Source organism: Eriocheir sinensis, chromosome 61, assembly GCF_024679095.1.
Source record: "Eriocheir sinensis breed Jianghai 21 chromosome 61, ASM2467909v1, whole genome shotgun sequence".
NCBI classification, from domain to species: domain Eukaryota; kingdom Metazoa; phylum Arthropoda; class Malacostraca; order Decapoda; family Varunidae; genus Eriocheir; species Eriocheir sinensis.
This window is the reverse complement of record NC_066569.1, coordinates 4,701-14,154: the sequence shown is the minus strand read 5'-3', so window position 1 is coordinate 14,154 and position 9,454 is coordinate 4,701. Positions and strand designations below refer to the sequence as shown.

The 9,454-nt window shown below is 43.8% G+C and overlaps 1 long non-coding RNA gene across 2 annotated transcripts; it reads right to left on the bottom strand.

Annotated features, from left to right (window-relative positions):
* Positions 1 to 452: 452 nt before the first annotated feature.
* LOC126986053 (uncharacterized) lies at positions 453 to 8,678 on the bottom strand. 2 transcript variants are annotated; one of them, XR_007739253.1, is made up of 4 exons: positions 8,533 to 8,678; positions 4,536 to 7,163; positions 3,067 to 4,418; positions 453 to 3,017 (listed from the first exon to the last, which is right to left on the bottom strand). It is a non-coding gene; the product is annotated as an uncharacterized LOC126986053 (long non-coding RNA). The 2 variants fall into 2 exon arrangements; XR_007739254.1 differs by having other exon boundaries at positions 4,536 to 5,951.
* Positions 8,679 to 9,454: the final 776 nt, after the last annotated feature.

Genomic DNA, 9,454 nt, shown 5'->3' with positions numbered 1-9,454 from the left:
TTCTTAGGGAAAGGAAAGCATTGTGAGGGTAACAGCTGTGTAAAGGGAAGGGACAGGAAGGATGGAGTGGGAATATAGAGGAAAGGGTGAAGGAAAGGATAAATATAACAGAGAAGGGAGAGGAAAGCATGAGTGAGGAAGACAGCTGTGTAGAGAGAAGGAAGGAGGAATAGAAAGAAGGATGGAGAGAGTAGGAGAGAGGAAGACAGCTGTGTAGAGAGAAGGGAGGAATAGAAAGGAGAAGGATGGAGAGAGTAAGAGAGAGGAAGACAGCTGTGTAGAGAGAAGGAAGGAGGAATAGAAAGAAGGATGGAGAGAGTAGGAGAGAGGAAGACAGCTGTGTAGAGTAATTTGAACACTGGTAGAGGGAAGGAAGGACAGGGGTGAAAAAGAGAGAGAAGGCTAAATGTAGATAGCTAAGACTGCATTAGGGAGTCAATCAAAGAGGGGAATAGCAACTCAGATCTTTATTCAACATCCACAATACATAGAAAGATACCTCAAAGGCTCTCCGGAGTAACAGTGCAGACACAAACTGCTCTAAAAAATATTATATAAAAAAAACTAAAAATCAAGTCAAATGTTACGTTGGGGAGCCTTGCGGACTTAGCACACTGACAGCTCTTTTACCAGCAACAGGCTGGCCAAGGAGTCTCACGGGGGAGGTGCTCGGAGTGGTGAGGAGGTAGGGTGGAGCAGCAGGGGTCTTTCGAGTGGAGGAGGAGCCTTGTGTCATCTCTGCAATAAAGAAACAAAGTGTTAGTGAAGTGGAGGAAGAGAGGATGGAAGGACATTTAAGAGAGAGAGGAAGGGACAGGAATGAAAGGGAAGGGGATGGAGTTAACCAACATGGGGTGCAAGTAGGGGTGTGATTTTTTTAGATTTTTTATTATATATATATATATATATATATATATATATATATATATATATATATATATATATATATATATATATATATATATATATATATATATATATATATATATCTGCTGAGTGATTTGAAAGTCTCCATAAATAGTTTAAGTTTATGGCCTGTCAGTCTGAGCACAGTCAAGGATCCAGATACATACTTGTTCAATACTTGTTTGTAGTTGGTACAGGACCAGGTTTAGGACAGATAGAGTTGCTTGAAGTTGTCATTTTCATTACAGCATATTATATTATTACCATACAGAAGAATACCTACTTTTATTCTGCTACTGTTAGGTTGGTTGGTAACCTTGGTTATTATTATGATACATTGCCTGCCAAGTTAGTAAAGACTAAAGGAGGCTGCTTTTTTACCTAGTAACAAACATATGGCAAGTTGGCAACATTAGAGCAAGAGAACTCACTAAACTCAGTACATGTATTTTCCACCACTTGGTCAGTCACAGTCAGTGCCTTGGCAGTTTGCTTTTGTGAGGTTATAAGTTCAGTGGCATCTACAGGATATGCTTGTTCAAGTCTGTTGCTTTCTTTGCTTTACCAGAGACATACAAAGTTTAATTTAATTTATGGAATACTTTTAGTCAAAAAAATCATTATTTTTTTTGTAAAAAAATCAATGATTTAATCAATTTGATTTAATCATTGCCAACCCTGTGTGCAAGTATAGAGAAATAGTGTTAGTTAAGAGAGAGGAAGGGAAGGGGATGGAGTTAACAGTCATGGGGTGCAAGTATAGAGAAATAGTGTTAGTTAAGTTTAGGAGGAGGAGGAGGAGGAAAAGGAGAGAGAGGAAGGGACAGGAATGGAAGGGAAGGGGATGGAGTTTAGGAAGAGGAGAGGACGGGAGGTCATCCAAGAGAGAGAGGAAGGGACAAGAATGGAAGGGAAGGGGATGGAGTTAACAGTCATGGGGTGCAAGGATAGAGAAATAGAGTTAGTTAAGAGTAGGAGGAGGAGAGAGTGGGAGGGGATTTACGAGAGAGAGGAAGGGAAAGGGATGGAGTTAACAGTTATGGGGTGCAAGGATAGAGAAATAGTGTTAGTTAAGTTTAGGAGGAGAAGGAGAGAGTGGTAGGGGATTTACGAGAGAAAGGAAGGGAAGGGGATGGAGTTAACAGTTATGGGGTGTAAGGATAGAGAAATAGTGTTAGTTAAGTTTAAGAGGAGGAGGAGAGAGAGAGAGGAAGGGACAAGAATGGAAGGGAAGGGGATGGAGTTAACAGTCATGGGGTGCAAGGATAGAGAAATAGTGTTAGTTAAGTGTAGGAGGAGGAGGAGAGAGTGGGGCGTCATTTAGGAGAGAGAGGAAAAGGCCGGCCAAGGAGTCTCACGGCGGAGGTGATTGGCGTGGTTGGGAAGGTAGAGTGGAGGAGGAGGAGGAGCAGGAACAGTAGTCTCTCATCTTAATTCCTGCAAAACATAAAACAATATTAGTAAGGTATAAGAACAGGCCAGGGTGGTAAGAGAAGGGAAACTGAGACTTGTGCTTTGTGAGAGAACTGCGTGATTAGGGAAAGAGGGAGGGAGTTTGCAGTGATGGGATGAAGGAATGAAGGCTTCTGACAGGCAAAGGGATAGGAAGGAATGAAGGCTTCTGACAGGCGAAGGAATGAAGGCTTCTGACATGCAAAGGGATGGGAAGGGATGAAGGCTTCTGACAGGCAAAGGGATGGGAAGGAATGAAGGTTTCTGTCATGCAAGAGGAGAATGGGGTATGATCATATTGGACTAGGTATGAGAAAGGAGGGACGAGAGATGGATGGAGTATGCAGCAATGGGGCAAAGGGATGATATTTGATGCTTAAAATAACTTGTCTCCACCCTAGCTACAGGTTCACACAGTTTCATCTCCTCGCTACGCAATTCAACAAACTGTCCACCAAAATCTTAACTCTACTGTTGTGCTTAAACCCCTGACTGGATTTCCTACCATAAGACATCACCCAGCTACAGGAGTGGAGCAAAAAGTGGCTGCTACAATGCAATGAAGAAAAATGTATAGTCCTGCACCTTGTGAGGGGATATCCAGCACACCAATACCACATGAGTGCACTCCACTATCCACCACAGAGGCAGAGAAAAACCTGGGAGTGTATGTTACCAGGCTACCAGACCACAGAGGCAGAGAAAAACCTGGGAGTGTATGTTACCAGGCTACCAGTGAAGGGATATCCAGCACACCAATACCACATGGGAAACACTCCACTATCCACCACAGAGGCAGAGAAAGACCTGGGAGTGTATGTTACCAGGCTACCAGTGAAGGAGAAATCCGTGCCAATCGCAGTGGACGGGTTAAAAATATTGAATGCTCCTGGAAATTCACAGTGTAAGGAAAGGTAAGGTATTGAATAAGGAGATGAGAGTATGTTAGATGGAGGATATGATGAGTATGCTGAGGAGCCAGAGGGTAAGGTGGTGTGGGTGTGTCATGAGGAGGGGGGGAGGAGGAGGAGGAGGAAAGTAAGTTGGAAAGTTTGGTTTAGCCGGCGCAACATCTGTGGTCATATGCTGGAGAGACAGAAGGGGAAGGAATTATAGGAGAAGGGAACAGACCCCAGGAGACAGGAAAGTTTCGTTTAGTCGGCGCAACATCTGTGGTCATATGCCGGAGCGAGACAGAAGGGGAAGGAATTATAGGAGAAGGGAACAGATCCCAGGAGACGGGACACAACCCCCAATTAATACCTGGTACCCATTCACTGCTGGGTGGACAGGGGCGTAGGCTATCGGAAAAGCCACCCAAATTTTTCCACTCCGCCTGGGAGTCGAACCCGGGCTCTCTTGGTTGTGAGCCGAGTGTGCTAACCACTGCACCACGAAGCCCCAGGAGGAGGAGGAGGAACATGTACTTAAGAAGAGCTGTGGAGGTGATGGGAATGTGTAGGATGGAGGATGTGTTGAGTGTGCTGAGGAGGCAGAGGGTGAGGAGGTGTGGGCACGTCAGAAGGAGGAGGGACAAGTATTTATAGGAGACGCAAAGGTTGAGGCAGGAGGAGACCAGGTAAGGAACAAAAGAAATGCACAAAATATCTCCCCCAAGTAAAATAAATGAAGTTATAGATGAGAATGGAAAGATGTTGATAGACGGGGAAGCTACTGAAAGACCAAAGAAGGGAGACCTGAAGACAGTGTGTGTAATTCACCTCTTGGTCTGCTGTGGGTCACTCTCGCGACAGCCAGCCGGTCCACTACGGAAGAGCACAGAGCTTGTAGTACCGATCTTTGGGTAGGACCGAGGGCCATATTTTAAACATCTCTGCGCCCAAGGACACGTAATTTACTAGTCTTTCGTGGGAGTTTAGGGCATTTTCAGGGGTACTTTTATGACCCTGGTGGTAGTCTGAGCCTTCTTCTGTACCATGAACCTAAAAGAACGCTCATTAGAACACGTAATTTACTAGTCTTTCGTGGGAGTTTAGGGCATTTTCAGGGGTACTTTTATGACCCTGGTGGTAGTCTGAGCCTTCTTCTGTACCATGAACCTAAAAGAACGCTCATTAGAACACGTAATTTACTAGTCTTTCATGGGAGTTTAGGGCATTTCCAGGGGTACCTTTATGACCCTGGTGGTAGTCTGAGCCTTCTTCTGTACCGTGAACCTAAAAGAACACTCATTAGAACACGTAATTTACTAGTCTTTCGTGGGAGTTTAGGGCATTTTCAGGGGTACTTTTATGACCCTGGTGGTAGTCTGAGCCTTCTTCTGTACCGTGAACCTAAAAGAACGCTCATTAGAACATGTAATTTACTAGTCTTTCGTGGGAGTTCAGGGCATTTCCAGGAGTACTTTTATAACCCTGGTGGTAGTCTGAGCCTTCTTCTGTACCGTGAACCTAAAAGAACACTCATTAGATCTCGATTAACCTCCTTTATGGCCTTTGGAAATAGTTGATATGAAGGGTGGGAGTATCTGACAATTTCCAGGAGTTCTTTTATGACCCTGGTGGTAGTCTGAGCCTTCTTCTGTACCATGAACCTAAAAGAACACTCATTAGATCTCGATTAACCTCTTTTTTGGCATTTGGAAATAGTTGGTATGAAGGTTGGGAGCATCTGACAATACCAACCAAAGCCCCGTTCACACACAACACATCGCGACGAGGTCACAACTCCTCGCCTGACATCGCGTACCTACTCACTGCTGGGCGAACAGGGGCTACACGGGAAAGAAGATCAACCCAACTTATCTTCACCCGAATGGGGAATCGAACCCCGGTCCTTCTGGTTGTGAGGCAGACACTCTATCCACTGAGCTACCGGGCTGTGTGTGTGTGTGGAGGAAGGCATCAGAAGGAAGAACACCAAGGAGGAGAGACTAACTACACCAGGGTCATAAAACTACCCCTGGAAATGCCCTGCTCTGAACTCCTATGAAAGCCTCGTCAAATGAGTGGTATTTTAGGTTCATGGTACAGAGGAAGGGTCACGCTACCACCAGGGCAGCGGTGGGCACGGTTTCGCTAATCCGCTAACTTTAAGTCCATTAAAAAGTCATACAGGTTTGTTCTCGTCCGTTGTGGGCAGACACAGCACCAGTTGAGCCACATGGCGTAAAAAATTCAGGGCTTCCATCTTTTGGTAAATTACACCTTATACAGGTAACTCAATTTACGCCAGTTTGGTTTACGCATTTCTTAAATAACGCGGGGTCCAAAATCCAAATGAATGTTTAATTTACATGTTTTTTTCACTTATACGCGATCTTTTATGGAGTGTCCACCAGGTGTCTCACGCAACTGGACTCACACGGCCACACACCAGAGCTCAGTTCTTCCCGCGCGCCACTTGAACAACAATACAGTACCCACGCTGCCACGCTACTCAACAACGACAACACCCTCGCTGCTGTGCTACCACGAGGGGAAGGGCGGCCAGAGGAGGAACCATGAGAGGGAGAGGAGTCAGAGTGATACAGTAGGCAATAAAGGTACAAACCTACCTCTTGTTGGATTTACATTGTTTTTGATTTACGCGACCTCTTCAAGGACACAATACTTGTGTAAATCGAGTGTTACCTAAAGTAAATAAAGTAGGGTAAGTGGACAATTATTAGGGAAAGGAAAAAGGGAAAGGAAAAAGAAATATAGCGAATGCAAAATTAAATTAAAACAAGCAATAAAAGAAAGTAAGAAGAGAGTTGATGAAGACTTTGGAAAAAGACTAAGTGAAAAATATAAAGGGAACAGGAAATCATATTGGAAAGAAGTTAAAAAACGAAAGAAATGCAGAAAATATCTCTTCAAAATAAATGAAGTTATGGATGAGAATAGAAAGATGCTGAAAGACGGGGAAGCTGTGAAAGAGATATGGAGAGAATATTTCAAAAACTTAGTGAATTTTGAGGATGGACGTCCAGCAGCTGTAACAACAGCAGTTTTGAGTACAGGCAGAGGAGGAGTATATAAAGAAAGAAGTATAACATATGAAGAAGTAGATCAGGCAATAAAAAGATAAAAAAAATGGAATCACAGCAGAAATGTTGAAGTGCGGAGGAGATGTAGTTGTTAAGTGGATGGTCAAGATATGTGAAGTAGCATGGGTAGCATGGGCAGCAGACTGGACAAAATCCACCATTGTCCCAGTTAACAAGGGGAAGGGCAGGAAAGGGGAATGTGGGAGCTATAGAGGTATAAGTTTCCTGAGTATATCCGGAAAGATATATGGAAAAGTCATAATAGAGAGGGTGCAAAGACTTACAGAAGAGGAAATCAGTGAACAACAAGGAGGCTTCAGGAAGGGAAGGGGATGTGTAGATCAGATATTTGCCTTCAGGATGGCAGTAGAAAAAATACAGGTAACTCTCGATTTACGCGAGTTTGGTTTAAGCGTTCTTGAAATTACGTAGGGCCCAAAATCCAAATAAATGTTTAATTTACACGTTTTTTTCACTTATACGCGATATTTTATGGAGTGGCCACCAGATGTCTCACGCAAGTGGACTCACACGGCCACACAGCTGAGCTCAGTTCTTCCCGCGCGCCACTTGAACAACAACACAGTACCCACGCTGCCACGCTACTCAACAACAACAACAACACCCTCGCTGCTGTCACAGTGCTGTGCTACCACGAGGGGAAGGGCAGCCAGAGGAGGAACCACGGGAGGGAGAGGAGTCAGAGTGATACAGTAGGCAATAAAGGTACAAACCAACCTCTTGTTTGATTTACATTGTTTTTGATTTACGCCACCTCTTCAAGGACACAATACTCGCATAAATCCAGAGTTACCTGTATTAGCAAAAGTAAAAAAAACTATACACTGCCTTTATGGATTTAGAAAAAGCTTATGACAGAGTCGATTAGATTGCATTGTGGGATGTTTTAAAGATTTATGGTGTGAGAGGAAAACTGCTTAGTGCAATAAAGTCTTTGTATGAGGATGCATCTGCATGTGTCAAAATTACTGGAGAAACAAGTGAACATTTTGAGATAAAAGTGGGCTTAAGACAAGGGTGTGTCATGTTACCATGGTTATTCAATATTTATATGGATGGTGTTATTAGAGATATGAAGGGCAAAGTTGGAGAAGTTGAAGTAAAAATGTTGGCTGAGGGAAAGAAGTGGGTACTGAATTCGATACTGTTTGCTGATGACACGGTGCTCATTGCAGAAAATGAAAGTGGCCTACAAAATTTGGTCAGTGTGTTTGATAGTGTCTGTAACAGGAGAAAGCTGAAAGTAAATGTCAACAAAAGTAAAGTGATGGTTTGTGAGTGGAGTAGAATGAGGTCGTGGATTTTGTACGTCCATATAGAGTGGGAATTGAATGTGGAAAAGAATGCAAAACAATTTTGAATGGTGAAGAAATGGAAACTTTGAGCAGGCAAGGAGGGAGTGTCTGGATAGAGAAAGTTGGAAGCGCTTCTGCCGTGGCCATCCCCTGGTGGGAGCTCCTAGGACCAGGCATCGATGAAATGATGATGACGACTTTTTGGTATTTTAGGGTAATGCATCTTCCATTTCCAACTCTTTGAACTCAGGATTTAATTACAAGAATTTGATATTTTCCACCTGACAAGAAATAAACTTAAACCTTTATCATCTGCTTTTGACATGCTATACCTTTCTGGAAAGCTCTATGTCTAAGCTACACCATATTGAAATTTCAGGTCACTATGTCTGTTTTTAAGGGTTTTAGAGCTGAAATACTAAATCGAAGCTAAATCCATATACAGGTAACTCTGGATTTACACAAGTTTGGTTTACGCGTTTTTGAAATAACGCGGGGTCCAAAATCCAAATTAATGTTTAATTTACACGTTTTTTTCACTTATACGCAATATTTTATGGAGTGGCCACCAGATGTCTCATGCAACTGGACTCACATGGCCACACAGCTGAGCTCAGTTCTTCCCGCACGCCACTTGAACAACAATACAGTACCCACGCTGCCACGCTACTGAACAACAACAACAACACCCTCGCTGCTGTGCTACCACGAGGGGAAGGGCAGCCAGAGGAGGAATCACGAGAGGGAGAGGAGTCAGAGTGATACAGTAGGCAATAAAGGTACAAACCTACCTCTTGTTGGATTTACATTGTTTTTGATTTACGCGACCTCTTCAAGGACACAATACTCGCGTAAATCAAGAGTTACCTGTATAAAAAGTTAGCGGTCAAAGTTAGCTTCCACTAATTTCTTTGCCAGTTTAGCGGTTTAGCATAGGCGAAGCAACCTTTTCGTTAAGCAGCGCCTACCACTGCACCAGGGTCATAAAGCTACCCCTGGAAATGCCCCAAACTTCTATGAAAGCAAACATAGGGGGCGTGAGTACTCCCTGATACCCGAGGAAGGTTTGAAGAGGGTGTGTGGGAGTCGATCTTCATCACCACCACCATCAGACACCTCTCCTCTCTCTCTCTTTCTCAGTCTTCAGGTGCCAGGAACAGTCTGAAATATACAAGGTAGATTTAGTCATATAAGTTTAACCTGGTAGCAGCGGAGATCATGTTTCTTAACCCGTGGGCTTCGGCCATGGGAAAGCCGAGAAGTGGCTAAGAAACGTCAACATTACACTGCATTTTGAGACTAAGAAAAGAGCATGGAACGTACATCAGAGTACTCCTCTCACGACCATAAAGCCATTAAAAATATTTACTTATACTCAAACTCCATTCTTTTTGGGTGATGTTTGTTACAGAATAAACAGTCTCGTGACACATGGCATCTAGCCGAGAGTTGCTTGTTGTCTACTTTAGAGAATTTGACAATTGATTACTGTGTGGATAGCTAATTCAGTCTGCCATGACCTTACAGCACCACCTGTGACAAATAAGCCCACCTCAAGATCACCCACCCACCACAATGACCCAAGGCATTCATGGTGGGTTGCTCTATGCCGCCACCGCCTACAATTAGCTCGAATTAGACGTCTCGAGCCAAGCCCCAAACGGGGTCCACTGTTTCAGCAGACCGACTTGCGGGAGCCTAAAAATGGGTCCGCTGATGCTGCCGGGTTAATGGTCCCTCTTAAGCGAGAAAGATGAGAAAAAATCACCCCTCACACAAAGCATTTCAT